Raw genomic sequence first — 23,059 nt, 5'->3', positions numbered from 1 at the left:
TTAATCCGGACCCCCATTCTTAATCCTGTGTCCATTGTTGCGCTGACCTCTGATTTTGTGTGCGTCATGCCCTGGATTAGGATGGGGGATGGTCCAGGTTTACTAATCGTTTTCTAGCAGATGGGATTACTCACATAGCATCTTTTTCATTTGAGCTATGACTCATTTTTGGACTCTGGTCACCCTTTCAAAAGATAAATAAACAATGTGTTTCCTCCGTCTGCGAACTTATGACCGGATGTTTACCGTTATGAATTGTTGACAAAATAATACGGGATCAATTCTGACAGCTTGAATTACGTTTTTTTCTTTATTTTTTCTTTTGGGACGTTATTTTTAAGAACTGGAGGGTGCTTCTGCCGACAGTTCAATCATATTTAGGGGTCATAAATATTGAGTAAATGAAATTCAAGGATATCGAAGGAGTCATGCTTGTTGATATAAATTGTTATTAGGTTATGCTGGATGTGGGGATTCAGACACTTGATAAATAAGATAATTTACTCATGATGTATGATTAAGATGAGTATTTCAACGCATGGCATATTTCGACAGTTGGGAAATATATCGTGAAGTATCGATAAACTATAAAATATCGATTTTTTCTAAAAATATCATTGTAAAGATGTTAAGATTTAGAAGATATTCTCACCATATATCGCAAATAAATAATGAGATACGATGCAACACAATAAATAAATACAGAACCGTTAAACACAATAAATAAAACACAATAAATAAATACAGAACAACAAATGCATTTATTTATTACTAATATATGATGGGTTAAAAAAATTCCAATTCTTTTCTGTGGCACAAACTAAAAAAACTATGATTTGAGAATTGGTAATTGAAAAAAGCTAAACCATAATAAAAAATATCATTGGCCTTTGACACTTCATAACAAACGAATATAACGAAATTATTATTTATTTTATTTTGTTACTTTTAATTCGAAGAATAAAATTTCAAAAATCAACATTGTTTAAAACAACAAGCATTAAAAAGTATTCTGCTTAAAATATTATTGTTTCTTTTTCTTTTTTTTTTAACAACACCATATATGTTTTATTCGAAAAAATTAGAATCGTTCGTTCTACTCAATTGGTTTTTTAAAAAAAATTATAGCTATTTTAAAACAATGGCAACAGTTGAAACATTCTATTCCAAAAATGGCCATCGCTATTCCTAAATTCGCAAAAATAAAAAAGTAAATAAAAAAAATTCCTTTTAAACCAAAGCCAGAATTAATAAAATGAATATGGTTTTTTCATGGCAACAATTAAAAAATAAATTTAGTTTTTTTTTTCTTTCGAAGCAAAATTTAAAAAAAAAAAAAAAAACTGTTTCCATATTTAGAGTCTCTAGAGAACCAATTAAAATCACGATGCAAAGAACTGTTATTTAAGAACGATTACTTGCGAGGCAACTGATCTTTCATGCGAATGTATCGATCAAAACAATTCCTTGAAAATAACAGCTATCCCCCCAATCCGTTATCCACCTTTCTTTCTCATCAATATGTAAACACCACAGTATATATATATATATAGATATATATCCGTACTCTACTGATCTAGATCTGCCAAAACATTTCATCATCGGCTCTTCACTAAATGTCAGCATCTATTTCAGGCCTCTCTCTGATCAGTTGTTCGCCCCAAGATAGTCTTAAGCAAGGGCGTAGGTCTCTTCTTTTGCCAGACATTTGTCTTCTGTGAGAAGGAAATGTTGTGGTGCCGCCCCAAAACAGATTTTCATTTCCGTGTTTCTCCGCAGTTTGGTATTCTTCACTCACGGCTCTCGTTCTCACGTTTTATTCTTCTTATTCATTTTTTTCCTCTATGTGAAATATAATTCCGATAAATAAAAACGGTAATTATTCATTAAATTAGTTCCTCATTCACACATTACTTTCTCACATTTTATACTTCTCATACATTTTATTTATTTATTTACTTTTTTGGGCAGTATAATGAATTCTGGTTATCTTTCATTAGATTAATTAAACTCGCAACAACAAAACGAATCATCTAAGTGATTTGAATCAATAGAATCAGTTCACTTTGGTGATTCGAATCAGTTGTCTTGATCAAAATCGATTTAAATTATAATGAACACTTCAACTCCAACCTTTGGGGCCGTGTCAATCAGTTTGGGACTCTCTTTATTTGTGATATTTACCTGAATTAGTATTGAAAACGATCCAATTTGAACTGTAGGTTAGAATTTCTGATTCTTAATTAAAACAATCAAACCAAAAATATCATTCAAATGATGAAGTTCTCTTTTATTCACAACTCAAGAAGTATTTATGGAATCTCTCTGGTCCCATATCTTAAAAATAAACTCACCAACTTAATGCATAACAAAATTAAAAATGAAAAAAAGAATTCTAAAAAAATTATCAAACAGCAGCGGTGTCGCAATATCAACGCATGCAATGACGACACATGCGCACTGTTTACTATTACTCTTGAACACGATTGAGAAGTGTGATGACGTCCAAATAAGGTGAGCACGCCATCAAACTCAAAACAACACTCATTTTGCCAATGGGTAAAAAAATGAATTAATTTACGTATAAATTTTACGGGAATTTCAAGTGCGATTATTAGTTATTTCGTTCGTGAATTCGCTTTTCCCTAATTCATATTAGTTTAGTGAATCTTTATTCTGAGTGACTTGTATAAGTCAAATTATTACAACCACACTACCAAAAAAGAAAATATTTCATTACTATAAAGTATGATGTGAACGTTATAATGGTTTGAAAGGAATCTGAACCATTATAAGCCTTTTGGTTCCCTCTAATAACAGAAATAATCAAATCCAATAACCTTTTAAAAAATGGAGTCAAAAGTTACGGAATAAATAAATAAACAAATACATATTTGTTTGAAATGTTAATCATTTTTTTTAAGATTTAACACAGAAAGTAATAAAGAAATAAATTTTATTTTATAACCGGCGTCGAAGAGCCGAGACAATTTTTTGGGTTTATGACTACTAATGTTCAACTCCGTAGTCTTGTAATTTTGAACCCAATCCAGAAGACAACGGAACCCTTGGATTTGGAGAAATTTGCCTTTGGAGGACTTTTTGATGGAGTTAACCCGCATTTGCATTACATGGAGAGGAAAACCACAAAAGCCTCTCATGGTTAGCCTGTAGGCAGGGGACTCTAATCCATGATCCGTCTACCACTGAGGATATTTTACGTCAGCACAGTGGTCATTGTAAGTCGGACGCGGAATTCGTATCAACCAGCTATCGCTGTGGATTCAAACCAGGTTCACCTATCCCCTGAGCCATCCCAGCTCTAAATAAATAAATTTTCAGTAATTATTATTTCTTAGGTTATCACCATTGATTTTAAACTATTTACTGATATAGAAACACATTTGAAAAGAATTACTGTAACTAAATAAACACGTGGTATCAGATAACTATAGAAATATTAATTCGGTGACGTATTAATACTACGATGTTAATGTTGTTCCTTGAATTTAGGACACAGCGATTAAAAAATTAAAGTACGCACCAAATTTTTTTTTGTAGAACGTTTTTAACGTAACTTAACTAGAAAAAAAACGGTCTCTATTGAGACTTAAGCAGACTCAATAAACTAATTAAATCATAGAGTTAAAATAGTGTGGATGTAAGATAATTACATAACATCCTACAGCCATAGCAACAGCTAAATAAAACTTGAATAATTCTCGAATAACTAACTACAAACAAGCAGGTTCAATTCATTCAGTAAGAAGAAAAAAATGAAAGAGAGAACATTTCTTTTAAAGTGTACTGGCTATTTCCCAAAATGGTTCCCAGACTTTGGCAAATGATCATAGTTTCCAGTTGTAACATAGTTTCCAAAGAGAAACTGATTCATTTTTCTTACAAATAAACGGAGAAAACTCTTTAGCCGTAAAGGTCAGGAGATATATTTTATGGAATAAAATCCTTTCTTTCGAATAAATATTTTTAAAACGATTTTTTTTGAAAAGTATTTATTACAGTTTTAGGCAAAATGTTCACGTTATTGTAACTATATTGAATGAAAAGAATAAATTAGTAAAACAAAAACAAAAAAGTTAATAAAACGATTTTGTATTCAAAAATACTGAAAAATTAAGAATGGCGAAAATATTGTCTGCAAGTCTTTATAAATTTAGATTTTAGATAAATTTTCTTCCAATTTGAAACCTGTCGATAATGCCAAAATAGTTTAAGATTTTGTAGCGATGTGTGTAAAGCCACCTTCATAAAATTAGCTATTAATGTTGTAGCTTAGTGGTTGTTTTGTAGTGGTAGCTACTAGCGATGTACCGAGAACTAACCGGACCCGGCAAAAGAGTTTCAATATCAGGTACCCAGACCTGATTTTTTATTCTCTAAGCCCGGTTCAGGAAATCTAGTATCAGGTAACACTCATTTATGTTCTACAAATTTATATTCAAAATTTCTATAATTTAATGACCTTAAACTATTCATATTTGTAGTTTGTAGGAAAAACATACATTCCATTAGTGTCTTGCTGTTGTGACTTATGCCACTTGTCAATACCAGCAACCCTGCTTGGGAAATCAAGCAATTTTTTAAGGCAGAGGGAGCGTTTCTTGTTTTTCAGTGGCGCCATCTATGGATAAGAATACGTGTCATAGCCAAGTCTTCAGCAACACACACGTCAAAGCCCGTTTTAAAGGGCGAATTCATTCATTCATTCACAGATCATAATTTTGATCTGAATTAACGAGTTTTGACTGAATTAATGGTTTCTGAATTAATGAGATAATCATGAAAATTTTATGATAAACATATTAATACAAAAAAAAAAGAAAAAAAGTTTTATACAGAAATTTTTGTACCACTTTATTTTGTCGGGGGAGTCCTTTTTAACCAATGTACGGGGATCAATAAAATAATTTAAAAATACTTATACAACATTCAAATAAGAATATTGGAAGACTATTTAATAACATTTACTTCATTAAAAAGCGTACAAAGATATAAGAAAATTGCACTCCCAGATTTATGTTTGCCAAATATTTCCAAATCCTGATTTAAGTAGCAAGTATGCACGACATCCCCCCCCCCTCTCAGTACAGGACAAAAACCTTTTCATTCAAATAAATGTAAAAAAAAAAAAAAAAATTATGGAATATGTTTTCGCAAACGAAAGCTATTTCAAAAAGTTTGGCGTTTAGATCACCATGGCAACGAGACTTAGCAAAAGATATCACTATTATTTTAACATTAACCAGTTAAAGTTTTGATACAAAGAGTTTAAATCAATTTTTTACTTGTAATGATATAACAAATGAAAATTTCTAATTAAACATACATTTGTTTATTTGCGCGGCATAATAATTTCAAATCACTTTAATTTATAATTGACTTACACTTTTTGTAAAATCTTTTCCTCCGACAGCACAAACGAACCTTTATAGCATTATATTAAACAACTAATATATAATTTTGATTATACAAAAAAACATAAACTTTTTTAAAATAATCCTGAACCTAAAATAACAATAAAAAAATAATATAAAACAATAATCTTTTATTGCAAAGGACTGGGGTTCGATCTTCAATGGCAGCTTAAAGCCTACCAGTTTCATAAAAATGGGCATCAGTTTGTCTGAGAAGTAAAAGCGGTTCATGCGCAATGCTGACCACATTGGCACAATCATGCTGTTGGTCACAAAATTTGAGAGCCACAGCCTGACTCAGAACCGGTAGTTGTGAGAATGCTTAACTTTCTTTTTTATTTTTATTTAATAATTAATTAATTTTCCGGTTTTGTACACTGTTATATTTATTGATAATAAATGTTAAGAGCACCAGAATTAATACTAACAAAACACAAAACAGTCATTTTGCCAAACCATTGCGTTAAAATAAGTTTTAAACTGTAAATTCATTACAAAGGTAATTTTCATACAAAAATAAAGTTAATGCTCTGATTCCATTTAATGACTTAAAACCACTCAAATAGCCACATTATGTGCTGCCATTTTAATTTTTAAAGCTTCCGACAACTAATCTCTTTGAAAAACTTTCGAAATCGTCTGCGAAAGTGGATGTAATTGGAAATCGTACATAATGAATGGTCAACCAAGAAGAAGAAACAATCAAGCCCAATGGAACACTTTTTTTTTCAGGTTGACTTTCATTGTTACTATGACCTTCTTTGTGTTTTCCCTTTTCTTTCAGAGTTTTTTCATTTATTTATTTGTTACTTGAATAACCGTACGCCCCAATAACCGAGAGAAAACGACTTTTATCTTTCATTCTTCAAGAAACAAGTTAAGTCATCGTGACGTAAACCAGATTTTCAGGTTACCTGCGCAGTGTCGAGAGCAACAAAAAGTAATAAGGAAAAGAAAAAGTTATTATGTCTTTCCCAGATGAGAAAGTAATGGAAATTATAGACACCTATCTTTAAACAAATTAGCAGATTGCTAATGCTGAAAGAAAATACAGATACATTTACATTTCTCAGGGATCAGAAGTAACGCGCTTCAGGTAAAGAAAGTACTGTAGTCGTGCTATTTTTTCAGTAGTTGGCAATGTAGTGCAGTAGTGAGGGCGGAGTGCGATTAGTGTAGCGGGGGAAAAGTAGTGAATCAAGTAGTGCGCTTATTTAGAAAAAAATGGCATTAGGAGTACAAATTAGTTCGGTCCGTTTTTTGTGTGGTCAAAAATGCATTTATTTCAGAACAAAATGAATGAATAGATCAATCAAAGTATTGTCCATCGCTGGCTTCTACTTTTCCCCACTTATCAGACAATTTTCGAATTCCATCTCGAAAAAATGTCTCGTCTTTTGAGGCGATTCAAGTTAGGAGCCAATTTTCGATTTCTGCGAAAGAGAATCGGTGAACTGCCAAATCGTGCTACATCCGTCGGAACAACCAGTAATCAGAAGAAGCAATGTCCAGCAAATACGGCAGGTGCGGTAAAATATCCCACTTCAGCGTTTCCAAATAATTTTTTACGACTTTTGCGACATCAGGCCGACCGTTATCATGCAGAAGAATAACTTTGTAATGTCTTCGCTCGTATTCCGGCCGTTTTTCTAGTATTGCACGGCTCAAACGAATCAATTGTAGCCTATACCGATCGCCCGTGATGGAGTTGGACCATTGTCACCATAAACTTCCACAAGCATTCGATGAGCTTCAGCTGCACTTTTCTTGCAATTAAAGCAGAGACATAAAATCTCCCGCAAATGCTGCTTAGTTACCACAAAATTTGACACATTCAAAAAAGTAAAAAACAGGGTTTTTGTATGAAACTCAAAGCGATATAAACTGAATATTATTTTCTAACCTCTCTGAAACCACCGAAACCAGCTGTCACTATGAAACATTCATAACAGCCAGAGCCATCTTTTGAAAACGGACCGAACTAATTTGTACTCCCATTAGTTTTTAAGGATTCCTGGCAACTACTTTTGAATGTAAAGAAACAAGGTTCAAACGTAACTAATTTTTCGAACCAGAGTCGAAGAATCAGGTCTGCTAATAGACGCAATTATTAAGAATGCCCTTGTGTCCGAATGTTAGTAAATATTAAGTCTGATGTTACAGAGCAGCATTTTTTCCCCTTTCGAGTAGCCATTGTATATGAAAACTAATATTCAAACTAGCCGTTAAGAAAAACAACTAATTTGTCCCTTTAGTCATTACCTTCAAACGCAAATGTACAATGCACCAAAAAAATTAAATACGTAAAATAAAATAGGCGGACCACTCTGAATAACTTTTGATCTAATGTTCGGATTTGGATTAATAAGTGCAGACGATATTTTAAGTTATGAAATCAGACACAAAAGAGTACTATCTCTGAATAAACATCAAATTTTTTCGACGAATTCGGATTTCTGACTTCCAAAATATCGGGGATAGACGGAAACTGGACCCCCAATAATTTGATCAGGAGGGCGCTCCAAAGTTTGGAACCCTTTATGTTAATTACATCTCTTATGAACCGCTGCGTTAGGTCTCATTGGGTAGAATTTTGTCAATGATTGAATGAATTTCGATATGAAAGTAGTTCTAGAAGCACTGTAATTCTATTAACTCAATTTTAGAGTAACACATTTATTCAAATAATCCTCTCTCTTTATAACTGAAAGTCTTTTTGAATAATAAATTGATAAGTTTATTCGAGCTAGAGCACTGGAAACTGTAAAAAACGACCTTCATCTTTCAATACAACAACACGTATTTCAGTTTTTTCCCTTTCTCTTAACTTGTTGCCTTTCTAAAATCTCGCCATTTCCTTTTTCCTTGTCGAAAGGTGCCGATTCCTTTCTGCATCAGTTAATTTTGTGACGTTAGAAGTTAACAGCGTTGCAAAACATTCGTTTAAGAGGAGGAAAATCCAGAAATAAGAATATCATCGCTTCGTCAATCACTGATGCAGCGAAAATTAACCCTCTAACAAAGTATAACATCTTGTTTTTAATTTAAACTCTGTAACGCTGTGTGGTTTTATTTAACTTTTTCTACTCCGGACAATTAAGACAGAAAATTTTCATTTTCCCCGCGCATAAAATTGTATGTTGAAAGTCACATTAGAGTTTATGCAGGTCATTCTGTAGTTGTAATTCATTTACGTCGCACTAGAGCTGCAGAATGGGCTATTTTATTTTATTTTATAACCGTCGTTGAACAGCCGACCCAATTTCGGGTTTACGACTCTGTTCAACTCCTTAGCCTTGTAATTTTGAACCCGATCCAGAAGACAAGAAAACTCCTGGATCACTACCCCCAGAGGTATTGATTTGCTATGGGAACATGGAGGACTTTGCGACTCGACAGATTTAACGCGCATCAGTCACACGAGGAGTCTTCGGCCGGCGGGGATCGAACCCACGAATTCTTGGACATGGGCCTGGTGCCCTACCAACCAGGCTATCCTGGCCTCTCATAATGGGCTATTGGCGACGGTTTGGGAAACATCCCTGAAGACGTTCCGAAGACATGCCATCATAATTTTGATCCTCTGCAGAGGGGATGGCACCCCGCTTTGGTAGCCCGAAGACCTGGGCGTGAAGTCGAGCACTTTACGGCAGAACAGTTTAACGAGGACCAATACCGCCCACCCTCGGTCCCAACGCAGAATGATCCAAGTGGTCACCCACCCGCACACTGACCGCAGCCAGTGACGCTTGACTTCGGTGATGTGCTGGGAACCGTGTCTTAACGATCAGTCCACTGCGGGACGCAGGTCATTCTGCAATAATCTCCTTCTAAATTGGTGATTTTTTTATTTTATTTATTTTTCTGGATTTATTGAAAAAGATAAAAAAAATTCGATTTTATTCAAATTAGCTTTTTTCTTTATTTAAATTATTTGTTTTAGAAAAATAAATAAATAAAACAAAAAAGTTTTTAAAAATTTTTTTTTTTCATTTTTTAAAAGTAAGGATACAAAGATTTTTTTCTTTATTTAAATTAATTTTTTTCGATTTTTAAAGATACATTCAAAATTTAATTTTATTATTAGCTACATTTTATGGGTCACCGGTGAGCGATGAAGCCAAGATTATTAGAAACATATAATTCGAACAAATTTTGGGGTTGGCGAGAGCCAGCGAGCAGGGGGCGAAGCTTCCTAGTTTATTATTATTTTTTTATTTTAATAACCTATTATTCACTAAAAGTTTTAATTAGTTTTTAAGTAGGAATTAGTTTTAAAGATTTTGATAACTAATTTATATTCTTAGGATTTTGCTTAAGATTAAAAATTTCATTAAGCTAGTAGCGATCATGGTTAGCATCTCGAGTCATAAGATTGCTTACATCGTTAGGGGTTGAAGAGCATCAGCGAACAGGGATCGGAGTCCATTAGTTATAATTAAAATGCTATTAAAAATAATTCATAACAATACATTTAGAACGATATTGCTGTGTTAAAAATTGTTTTAGATTAATACGTAATACAAGTAAATGATTGATTTGAATTAATTGAAAAAGAAATAGAAATCTAAAACAATGAACAATTGAAAAACAGAGAAACTATCAAAAAAATTAATTTCTCATTTATGTATTTTTTTAATGCTTGAAATGACAAAATAAATAGTGTTTCGTAAAATCATTTATACCTTACTTTTCGAAGCAAATTAGATTTTTATATAAAGTTTATCTTTCCGTTTCAGTTTCTTTCGTTTATTTATTTATGGTTATGCAGTATACACTCGATACCTTAAAGTTACAAGGACGGTTAAAAAATTTCGAGATCAAGAGTTTTCGAGATAAGTTCAAAACTAAATATGTTCTAAAAAGTATAAAAATATATTCTAAAAAATTACTCTAAAAAGTAGAGTCATGAAACATATGAATTAAATTAACTATTAAATATATATGCAATGATAATTGACTATAAATTTAAATACACCGATGATAATTTTATTTTTAAAAGTAAGGCAAAAATTATTGTGCATTAAATAGAAAAGAATTGGTTTACAATAATTTTACATTGTGATATTTACAATAATTTTACGCTAGCTATTTCGAAAAAAATAATCTATGTAACAAGGTTTTGAGAAGAAACGCTTTGAAATAGGAATTCAAATGAACGTAAGGTAGAAAATATTTTTTTTGACATAACAAGTTTTTTGAGATTCTGTAACATTGAAAAGCAACAAAAAAGATTAAATAAAAGAAATCGTAGTTAATTTATGAATAATATGCATTCAATTATAGAGCAGTGCAGCAGATAGTTTTTCGTTTTAACTACCACATCATGTTTAAAAAATTGTTATTTATGAAATTATGCATTTTATTTGGCACAAATTTGATTTACCAAATTCATAAAAATTCATTCAAAAAAATAATGTCATGACTATACCAAGAACTGAAACAATTTTATAAAATTGAAAAAAATAAAAAAATTCCAGCTCGTGAAACCCTAAAAAAATCTCCTAAAATGATAAATCAGATTATTCTTCATCTATCTAGATCAGGGGTGTCAAACTCAATAGCTAACTTGGGTCAAATAAACAATGCTTAACTTTAGGTGGGCCGCAAAAAAAAAATCAATGTTCATAGAAACTAATAATTTTATTTTGAATAGTACATTGTAATAAACATATATAAAGTTAAATTATTGTTTGATACTTGACATCTCTTCTCTGCTACTATCTTTCCTACTTCGGAAAAAATTTTATTGGCCGAGACTTTCAAAATTGACCCAACGTGAGCATTATTAATACGGTTTCGGACAGGAGATTTATTTCCATTCATAACAGAAAATAATTGCTCTCACTGAATAAGCACTTCCAAACATGGAAATAATTTCATATACGAATTTTCGAGTATTTTCAAACCTTGCCGGTAAATATTTATAAAATTCAGACATACCCACTTCAATGAATTTTGCCTTCAAATTTGAGTCGCACTGAATCTCAATCACTCGATTTGCATATTACTGGGTACTGAGTTTATATTTATTGGGAAAATCAACGAAAACAAGCAAATTTTGTCTTCCAAAGGATTAAAATCTTTGAACCTTGTTTCAAATTCTGTTCTAAGATTTGAAATTTTTTCTGCTTATTTTTGATACGATGCAGTATCTCTGGAATGGCAGGTCCCGCAAGCCAATTAGAATTCTACACTTTCCCTCGTACAATTTAAAATTATCCGTATAGTTTATAAATAAAGTATATTATATTTTCATATGCTAGTTTCCTTTCTTATTCACATTTCTATTTTATTTTTACTTTGTGTCGGATATATTGACTGGGCCGCAAAAATGCTCATCTCGGGCAGCGAGTTTGACACCCCTGATCTAGATAATCAGAACAAACGAAATAAATGAGCATATGAAATAGTGTATGGTAATTCTGAGAATAATTAAAAAGATAAGTAAATGGAAAAGTTTAATTTAAAAGTTTTAAAGTTTAATTTTCAAAAATAAAATTAATGTTCGTTTACATCTACGTTCACTTACTCACAATAAAGGATTTTAATTTGTATCTGAAAGTTTAAAGCAAATATCAGCAGAAGAAAGTTGCATCAGAAATGTAATCATTTCCTTTACAATCGCAATCCTCTAACAAAGAACAAAATCGTTTGATAAAAACTAAAAAACCACTCGAGTCGATGAAGCGCCAAATCTTGGCAACTTGACAAGAGTTACCACAGGTGAGTAACCACTCAAAGACAAGGGGAAATCCTCTCTTTTGGTGCAAATGCACTGAGCGACCTCCCGCTTGGCAGGTCAAGGGCTCTCGGTGCTTTACGGCAACGGAGATCTATTTCTTCGTATAAATGATATTTGCATTTTATTCTTTATGATCAAATAAGTGATGCATCTCTCTCTGCTTTTCGCTTTTAAAGAATTTATGATACCTATAAAAAAAAAAAAAACGGAGTGTAAATAGGATTAGAGGAATTTTGTTTTGATGACAGGGTATTATTATTATTCTTTCTTTTTTTTTAAATTTTTTTTTGAAAAAGTCATGCTATTTTTCTTCTTTTTTTCTTTTAAAACAATAGATTTTCTTTTTTTTTTAAATAATATAGTTGTATTTGTGGTTTAAATTCATTAAGACTAAAATAAAAAGGGTGATTCTATGAAGTTGAAGATAATAGTCTATATCTTTCATTTCGACTAGGACATTCGACTTTGTCTTGTGGTTTTTCGAACGAAAATTATGCATTTTTATTTAAGCCTATAAAAGAACGGAGTGTAAATAGGATTAGAGGAATTTTGTTTTGATGACAGGATATTATTATTTTTTTTTAACCATTTGTTCTGAAAAAGTCATGTTTTACTTTTTTAATAATATATATTTTTTAAACACAATATAGTATATAATAGTAATTTGTATTAGTCGTTTATATTAAGATTGAAATTAAAAGCGTGATTCTATGAAGTTGAAGATAGTAGTCTATATTTTTCATTTTGACTAGGACATTCGACTTCTTCTCGTGGTTTTTCGAACGAAAATTATGTATTTTTATTTAAGCCTATAAAAGAACGGAGTGTAAATAAGATTAGAAGAATTTTGTTTACCATTATTTATTTTTTTTACCATTTTTTCAGGAAAAGTCGTGTTATTTAAAAAAAAAATTTTTTTTGAATTATAGTAATTTATATTTGTCGTTTAAATTTATTAAAACTGAAATAAAAAGGGTGATTCTATGAAGTTGAAGATTATAATTTATATTTACTAGTTTATATTAACTAGGACATTCGACTTAAGACGGTCTTGTCTCGTGATTTTTCGAACGAAAATTATGCATTTTTTTTAAACCTATAAAAAAACTAGGTGTAAATAGGATGAGAGGAATTTTGTTTTGATGACAGGCTATTATTTTTTTAAAACATTTTTCTGGCAAAGTCATGTTATTATTTTTAAAAAAATAATAGTTTAGTATATAATAGTAATTTGTCTTTTAAATTCATTAAGATTGAAAAGGGTGATCTTATGAAAGTGTAGATTATGGTTTATATTTATCATTTTAACAAGGACATACGACATCAGGTTTTGTCTCGCAGTTTTTCATACGAAAATTATGTATTTTTATTTAAGCCTATGGAAGAACGGAATGTAAATAGGATTAGAGAAAATTTGTTTTAATGGAATTTTTGTGGAAAATTCTTGTGTTTTTTAATGATGGTATATTTTTATTTGTTGTTTGAATTCTTTAAAATATTAAAATAAAAAGAGTGATTTCTATGAAGATTGATGTTTGTTATATTCAATTTAACTACAACTTAGACTGAAGTTCATGTCTCGAAGTTTTCAAATCAAAACTGATTATTTTTAACAAGGTTTAAAAAAGGAAATGTAAATAGATTTGTCTGAAGTTAGTTATGATAAAAAAAAAATTACTTTATTTTTCTCAAAAAGTTACATTATTTACAAATAAAAAAATTATCAGAACGGAAAGAAATTTATTATTGATTATTAATTTACTTAAAAGTTTTTTTTCTCCATAAATTTTAAAAGTGAAAATCTAATTTTTTCTTTGAATTTTTTTTTCCATCATGAAAAACTTACAAAAAAAAAAGCTGTTAGATAATGCTAGTTGCTACTTTCTGTACGAGAAAAATACATACAGAAGTACACTATCATACCTGCCAACTTTCACTCTTTTCGAGAATAGATTTTCAGAGTGGTTGTTAAACAATAAACGAAAAATTATCTGACTCAAAAATATATTTATATTTTGATCCCGTTGAAATTCGCTTGGACAATGATTATTATGCTTTCATATATTTATTGTAATTATTTATATGTAGTGGTGGTTAAACTCATTTATAATTATTATTATAATTCAAAAAGTTAATTGGAATAAGTTGAGTATTGCTACCACTTTAAATATGAAAATAAAATCTTCCGGAAAATCCGGAAGAGTTGGCAGGTATGCACTATCTACCAATAAGTATTTGAACACCTATGCAAATGACTATATCTGCGGTCCTGAGATAGATTCTTTCTCCTAGTATGGATTGAGACCCTTGGTCCCCATTCATGTTAAGCTCAACGCCGATGCCTACTGCACTATTTTGGATGACAATGTGCTTCCTACGTTGTGTCAGTTTTACGGGGTGGACCCTTGTTACTTCCAGGACTACAATGCCAGCTGTCATGTGAGGGTCACCAAGGCTGGCCTGCCCAGAGTCCAGACCTGAACCCTATCGAGAACCTCTGGGACGAGTTGGATCGCCGAATTAAGAGTTGTACTACCCGTCCAAAATCAGTGAAGGAACTTACACGTCTTCTCCAAGCCGAGTGGAAGAAAAGACCACTAGCAGTCACACAAAGTATGCCCCGGAGGCTTCACGCTGTAATTGCCTCGCTTGGAGGCTGTACCAACTATTGATTATGAATAAAGTTTGTTTTTCTTTCCAATCACACGTGTCCAAAAATACTTATTGGTAGATAGTGTAGCAATAAGGCCAATGGAGTTCCGTGAGTTTGCAAAAACGAGCCTTCGTAATATATTTGACAATAACCTATCGTTTTAAAGACATTTATGCAAATATAATATAACTGACAAGAACGTCTTAATTTTGGAAAATAAATGCTACTAAAAGTGAAATAATTAAATTACCACTCTTTTAATTAAAAAAAAATTTGAGGTGTTAAATTTTTGACGAAAAATATTTTTTTTCCAACTTTTTCTGCCGAAACATTGATTAAAAAAACAGGTGTCACAGTTTCAATTAAGCATTTTTTTTTCAATTCATTCATCATATTAAATTCAATCATCAATTAAATATTTTTTTTAATTCATTCATTTACATATTACATTGATTTTTTTAAGTATGAACTGGAAAGTTTTTTTTACTATTCTGATATTAAGAGAATGGAATCTGATTAAGGAAAAATAATAGAAAAGTAAATGAATGAGCTACAATATTATACAACAAATATTTTTTTTAAAATCCTTTACGTAAATATTAAGAAATGTTAACATAAAACTTATAAAAATATCTGTTCTACTATTATAATTAAATAGAAAATTTTGTATGAATTATTAAAAAAAAAACATGTAAATTTTGTTCTAAATTTACACAACAACAAAATTATTTCCTGTATGGAACTTGGCTTTCTTGCTTTTTGAGATGACGTTATTTTAGATGATTTACGTCATAGATGACGTAACCAACCTAATTACGAAAGATTCGCTTTTGAAAATTACTGGAAGAGAAAGCGATATAAAAGGAAATGTCGTTATATTCGTTAAAAATGCATCATAAAAGATCTATTAATAATAATTGTTGTGTAAAAATTTATTACTCATATTGCTACAATTACTTTTAAAGAACAGAAAAACAGAAAGAATTTTTCCTGGTACCTGCGACATTCTAATAATTTGGGTACTTTCAATCATTATTTCTTACCGATCCAATCCTTTTTATTTTATTTTTTTAAAAAAAAGAAACTGTTTTTAATTGACGTTTGAGAAAAATGCTTGCATTCAATAACTATTTTGTGTTGTAAATGAAGAATTCCCGATAGAATTTTTAAATTTAATGTGGTTTTCAAAATGCGTTAGTATCTATCAGGGTGCGTAGCCAGATTTTCCATAAAAAAATAAGCACTTTTTAAGCACTCAAAAAATATTTTAAATCACATTCCAAAAAAAAAAAAAAAAAAAAAAAAAAAAAAACCGGNTAACTAGGATCTGTGCAGTAACAAAAATTATTTTTTTCTATCCTTTTAAAGTTCTTAATTTATAAAAATAAAAACAATAAAATTCAAAAGCATTTTCAAAAACTTTACGCATGATAGTTTCTGATAAATATTGCAGAGAAAATTATAAAAATCATAAATTTTTTATAATTTAGAACGACAATCAATACGGCAAAGAAAAAATCTCTTCTTGAAAGATAAAAAATTAAGCACTTTTTAAAAGACGTTAATCAAAAATAAACACTTTTTAAAAACGCTAGGCACCCTGTCTATTAATTAGTTTAATGTCGTTAAATCCATTAAAAATTCATCACATGATATCTATCTCAATGTTGCTATTATTACTTTTGAAGAAAAGAAAAACAGAAAGAACTTTTCCTGGTATCTTCCACATTCTAATAATTTTCTAATTTGGCTACTTTCAATAATTATTTCTTTCCCATTAAAAAAAAAAAAAAACTGTATAATAAAGTTTAAGAAAAATATGGCTTCATAACACAAACTTGCATCCAACAGCTATTTGGTGTTGTAAAGAAAGAATTCCTGATTGAATTTTTAAATGTAATGTGGTTTTTTAAACGCGTTTGTATCTATTGCACAGTCACCTTTTAACACAGTCACCATAAGTCAATTTGTTCTTATCTTTCTGGTGGGGTACATTTTCTCATTCTTTAGCCGACTTTTCTATATTTTAAATGCACAACTTTACAATCACATAAAATAACAAATAAGAGAAGCTATAAACACAAACGGGAACGGACGGGGAGATTTTTTGGATGACGGGTTATTTTTTAAAAATATTTTTAGAAAAAGTGATAACACAATTTAAGTGTTTTTTTATTTATTTATAATGATATAAAACATTTATAAGAATTTTTTTTTTAAATTTTTCTCCGAGAATAATACTTACAAGAAAAATTCTATTCCGAAAGGGGATTAGCCATTACTAATGTTTACAACAATCGCAATTACTTACATTAATTAACAAATAAAAGGAGCAGTTTTCTAATCAGTTATATCATTTGACCGATGAAAAGAGCTTTTTATAACTCTTTTTTTTAATGTTGAGGGAACTATTTTTTTTAAAAAAAAACTTTGGGTGTGGTATTTTTTTCAATCATTTTTTAAATATCTTCTTAACTAGGGGACTAAGTTTCTTTGAGCTGCTGCTCCCCAAGCCAGATTATTGCTTCGCAATATATGGGGGTTGGGGATATCATTTCTTTACATCGTTGAAACATAAAAAGTCGGGGATAAATCTGAAGAAATCTAAAATCCTTTCTCAAAACCACAAAACAATGCCTTCTAAAATTGTACTTAAATCGATAGCAATGAAAAAAAAAAAATTCCACTTCGTAAATGTTTTAATCATGAAGAAATAATGGTGTCTTGGGATATTCATCCACTTTTAGATGCACCTGGATAATTTTTTTAAAAATTTTTTCCCGCACATGCTCTGTATAAAGCAACTACTTCAATTACTCTTATCTAGCGCAGTTTTTATTATTATTTTTTTAATTTTAAAGCAATAATTTAGTTATCAGTTTAAAATTGATTCAAACGCTTTGTTTAATTTTTTTTAAATATTTAAGCTATAGTAAAAGGGGCTCTAGACCTANTGCCATTGCCCGGTATATATTTGCCCGATACTCCAAACACTGATGTTTGTTCTAATCTATTGTCAGTAAGTAATAAAATATCGAATAAATGTAATTATATCCACGAATAAATTAATATCAAATTGGATGTAATAAATATTTCGGACATTCACCAAAGCGACTAATTTGATTGTCAACATTCACCGGTGAAAGTCAACAACCACCGATTTCGGTCATTCACAGTAACATGTACATCATTTACATAATAACCTCATCAGGACGATTATTTCATACTTTGCCTAAATAGCATCTGGCATTTCAAAAAATAAAAATAATTGGTTTTGTTGGCGATGATCTCGTAAGGCGATAAAGAATTATGCATAGTACAGGTAAGGAAGATATTAAAATCGAAGGAAAAGTGGATGAATAACCCAAGGAACAAGAAATAATAACTTTAGCAAAATAATTCATTTACCTCAATTTCTATTTCTGTACTACTTTAAGTATTGCCAGGATTTCTGGGTTGGTGTCTGTGTTAATTTATTATCACCGTTATAATAACATCATTTCTTTGCATCGTTCAAACATAAAAGTACTACTTTAAGTATTGCAGAGACTTCTGGGTTGGTATCTGCATTAATTTATTATCACCGTTATAATAATATCCTGTCATTACATCGTTGAAACATAAAAAGTCGAGGATAAATCTGAAGAAATCTGGAATTATTTTTCAAAACCACAAAACAATGCCTTCTAAAATTTTCCTAAATCAATAGCAATGAAAAAAAAATTTCCTCTTCATAAATGTTTTTAATCCTGAAGAAATAATAACTTTATCAAAACAGTGTTATCAGCAAAGTTTTTATAGCAGGATCTCAAAGAGATAAATGTTCCGCACTAAGACAATTTCGAACACTTTCATCCCTCTGCGATGTTAATAAACCCATCAAATAATTCAACAATTTGAGATTAATTTTGGTAAAGACTGTCAGGTAGAACATCTTGACACTCCAATTGTCAACATCGTAAATTGACAATGATGAGTTCATAAGCCTAGCAAGTGCGTTTGCACTACATATATATGGAACCAGTGGATAAAAGATACAAAATATGGGTATTAATTTTAAACAAAAATATTTACCTCATACGTCAATAAGATTAAATAATCAAACAGACAATTTCCTCTTTTATCACAAAAGTTAATGATGCTTTTTTTCTTTATTTTTTTTTAACAATTCGAGAATACGCAAAAACTACATTGCAAATATTCAGAATACAAAGTTTAAATAGCATAATATAGTTATTGCAGTTTACGTAAAAACATTTTGTGAATAGGTAATCGTAACGTAATGGACGATTACTTGGATTTTAAAATAATCATCCTGAAAAAAATTGAACAATGGAATATAAATTGTAAGAAATAACTGAGAAGAAATTTAACTGGTCAAAAGACTTAAAATAATTCAAACAGGGAATGGTTTTTATCCCTTTTGCATTAAGTTTTTATTTTATTCTTAAAAATTTCAAATTAAATGTTTGAACGCAACATCCAGTGACTGAGTGCACGTTAAATCCGTCGGGACACATAGTCCTCCATGTTTTCATAACAAATTAAATCTCTGGGGGGAGTGAATTCGAGATTGATCATTCTATGGTTCACGTCAAAATTACGATCTGTGGATGAATGAATGGGTCCGCCCTATGAATGGGTGTGGCATAAGTCGAATTTCAGGCGATAGATGGCACCACTGGAAAACAAGAAAAATCTCAACTCTTGCCTTAATGACCTATGACAGCAACAACATCTTAATCTCTATTATCTCTATTTTGATACTTTTGGTTGACATCAACACAAGTGCGAGCGAAATATAAAGATCTCTCTAGAGAGAGAGAAATAAATTTCTCAACAACAATGGATAAAGTCACGATTTCAAGCACACAAAAAAGTAAACTAAATAAATTAAAAATCACGAAAAAAAGCACTAAAAATTGCAATAATTATCGAGCGAACTGGAATTACAAAAAAGAAAACCTCTTCTCTTTTTTAGCACGTCAGATTTCAACTCTGCAGGCGAATGCTGTCATTGGCAAAATGTTTCTATAATAGGATCGAAGGCTTACAAATTGGAAATTACAGATTAAGAGCCAGTAACTTTCAAAACTTAAAATGAAATTAAAATTATTATTAAAAATAAATACGTGAAAAGAATTTTTAACTTTCATTGCCATTCGTTGAATAGAAATTCGCCCATATCGGAATCGCTCTAATTCACACAAAGAAAAACACTCGCTTTTTCTTATTTATTTTTTTTTTTATGCTTTCCGAGAACTTAAAATGGTTTAAAACAGGAAATTGTTGCTATAGTTTGATTCGATTTATAAAACATGAACCCATTTTATTGACAGTCCGAATCTTGACGAACACTTAGATACATTTTTAAATCACACAGTTATTTTTCTATTATTTTGAGTTACTTAACAGTTATTTTGAGAAAGAAAACTTGTTATTATTTTACATGAATATGCTTTTTAATGAATCACTAAATCGAGAAAATATATATAAAATGAAGTGTTGCAAAAGAACAAAGGTAAATAAAGAAGAAGAAAAAAATTATTATCTGTTTGAATCTTATATACAGTATACTCTCGATCTTTAGAAAGTGTGAAGTTTATGTTTAAAACTGGTTATCTGTTATAAGAAAAATTTTCTGGTTAGATAGAAGATTAAAGGTAATTTAAACGATTACTTACCAATTGAGTTTTCTATAACCGTCAAAAGGATGTTTTAAGCAAAAATTTTAATCACCTGAAATATAAAAGAAAATTTATTAAACTAAATCACATTCCATTACAACAGCAGAACTATGTAGTATTTAACTCCAATTACAGAAACGATTTAAAATATTTTTAAACCGTTTAAAAGTATATGTATAATTTTTGGATATCGTCTCTTTTTAACTGGCCTTAAGAAGGGCCTAGAGACGAAACCCAAGAATAGAAAAACGTTTTTAATAACTCGGGTCTGCCTTTCTCGTTAAAAATATTAATTTAAGATATTTTGGGTTTTTTATAACCTCACTGTGGTATGTTTAAATATGGAATGATAAAATCAAGAGAGAGAATTGTAATCACTTTATTGCAAACATTGATTATCCATTGGTCAAATATATTTATGTATGTATATATTATTATACACTTTTCGGTTAGCCGGGCACAAGTGAAAAGTCACCAAAAAATATTTTTACTATCTTTTTAAATACTTAACAAAATGGATGTTCGCTAAAAAATTTATAAAATTAAAAAAAAAAAAAAAAAAAAAAAAAAAATTTAAAAAAAAAAAAAAACTTTATCGTTCAATTTTCTAGCACCCACCAACCAAAAAGTACCTTATTTATTTTTCTGTAGAAGCTTTCAAAACGCTACAGATGAAGTCATGTATTGCAAACACTGTAACAATTGATATTTGTTCTCTTGCCGTCTTGGTTGGTTTTCAATTCTACCCATTATTTAATTCTTAAGACGCCATAAAACTCTTTTCTTTCTTCAGATATTCATATTTATATTAAAATCGCCACCAAGACACTAATTACGAATACGTTGTTTATAAAAAAATACTTTAATATTTTGTAAAAATCATTAAAAATGCAAGTTGGTGAAAATAAAAAGAAAGTACTCAGTATGGAAAACAATCAACTCCATATTGTATTGAGTATAGTTCCATATTGTATTGAGTATAGTTAAGTGCGGCGAGATCTCTGCTTATCGCTTATAGCTCACTCCATATTGTTCCAAAATTATCGTCTGCTTTTTTTTCTATTCGTTCTTGTGCTGCTTTTTTACTAATGCTTATGCTAACATGTTTTTTTTTTATTTATTTAATCTTATCATGCTGCTTTTTATTAATGTATGTTTTTATAATTAATGACAGTCTGATTTTTGTCAAGACTTCACCAAATTTTGATTCGTAATTATTGTGTTGTTGATCAAGTCGATAAAATTGATTTAGTCGAAAAATGTGTGAAGATCTGGACACGAAAAACCTAGAACACGATCTTCCCATTAAATTTAATATTTGTTTTTATATGTTGATGTTTATTTATTATTGCACAAAATTGTAATTTTTTATAATATCAATAATACAACGCGGGTTTCAGAAAAATTGAACGAATTTCATCGCCAAACCGAGCTTACCATTTCTACACTCTAACCATTTTTCTTTAATATTTCAGCAGATAATTTTGCATCAGACATTTAAAGCTTTTCTATTATTACATGTAATATATCGTTGATTCCTACAGGGCTTATATTATGAAAGTAAGACGAAAATGGTAAGACAATTATAATTTTAAGAATGGAAAGGGAGTATCTTTAAACATTAAATAAAAAGCAGACGAGAAACGAAACATAAGAATTAATCATTTTTATCGCCATCAACGATAATTTAAGACTCAAACAGCGTTTGTGACATGCCGAAATTGTTGCCAATATCTGAGAGGAAATTGAAAAAATAAATAAATAAAATAAACAAAGAGTTATAAGAGAAAATTGCAGACGACAAGATCATTTGACCATTGACACAATAGTAAACTCGCTTCATCTTTATACTCAACATCCACAGGGATGTATAATTTATTCGACCTTTGAGATCCATGAAGGACAAAAAGAAGTCAATTGACTTTCAAATGAGATGGGATATTTCTCATCGCGCAAACGATATTTTTGCATACATTTTTTTCTTCTTCTTTCTAAACGAGGTTTAAAAGCGCGAGGCTAATGACTGAGTCAAGGGTAGTCCACTTTTGTTTTTCGTTTTTATTATTTAATACCAGCTGAATAGCCGTTCTTCGTTCGGGGAGAATAAAAGAGAGAAAATAATTAATAAATCAGTTCTTAACAGGGCCGGTCTGAGGTATAAGCCTGGTGAGCGGTTGCGTAGGGCGCTGAGTTAAGGGGTGCCGATGTGTGGTAAGGCTAGGTTAAAAGGAAAAAAGCTTTTGACAATATTATTTTTTCCCTTTTTTTTATTTAATTTTTGAGCAAAATATCTGAAGAAGGCATTTCGAATATCATCCATATTTTAACATTGTTTACCACGTGAAAAACGTTGTAGCAATCTGTATATGGAAATCTGATGGTGTAATGACGGGGGAAATTATGATGGGTGATTAAAGTACTCATACCTTTATTCATTACATTTTACACGATAATTCAAGACCACACTGTGCAAAACAATCCCTGAAAAATAAATTATTAATTGGGGTGGGAGTTCTCCAATCACCCGCCAGATTTGCCC

At 30.4% G+C, this 23,059-nt stretch overlaps 1 protein-coding gene across 1 annotated transcript in view; it reads right to left on the bottom strand.

Moving 5' to 3' along the window:
* The window catches only part of LOC107448522 (phospholipid-transporting ATPase ABCA1), a 149,132-nt gene that overhangs the window by 91,393 nt on the left and 34,680 nt on the right, over window positions 1–23,059 (bottom strand). Inside the window, exon 2 of the mRNA XM_071185715.1 lies at window positions 20,518–20,572. The gene's annotated coding sequence lies outside the window, so the exon portion shown is untranslated. The remainder of the gene's footprint in view (window positions 1–20,517; window positions 20,573–23,059) is intronic.

The sequence above is a fragment of the Parasteatoda tepidariorum genome, chromosome 9 (genome assembly GCF_043381705.1).
Source record: "Parasteatoda tepidariorum isolate YZ-2023 chromosome 9, CAS_Ptep_4.0, whole genome shotgun sequence".
Classification (NCBI taxonomy): domain Eukaryota; kingdom Metazoa; phylum Arthropoda; class Arachnida; order Araneae; family Theridiidae; genus Parasteatoda; species Parasteatoda tepidariorum.
This window is presented reverse-complemented; position numbering and strand designations above follow the sequence as displayed.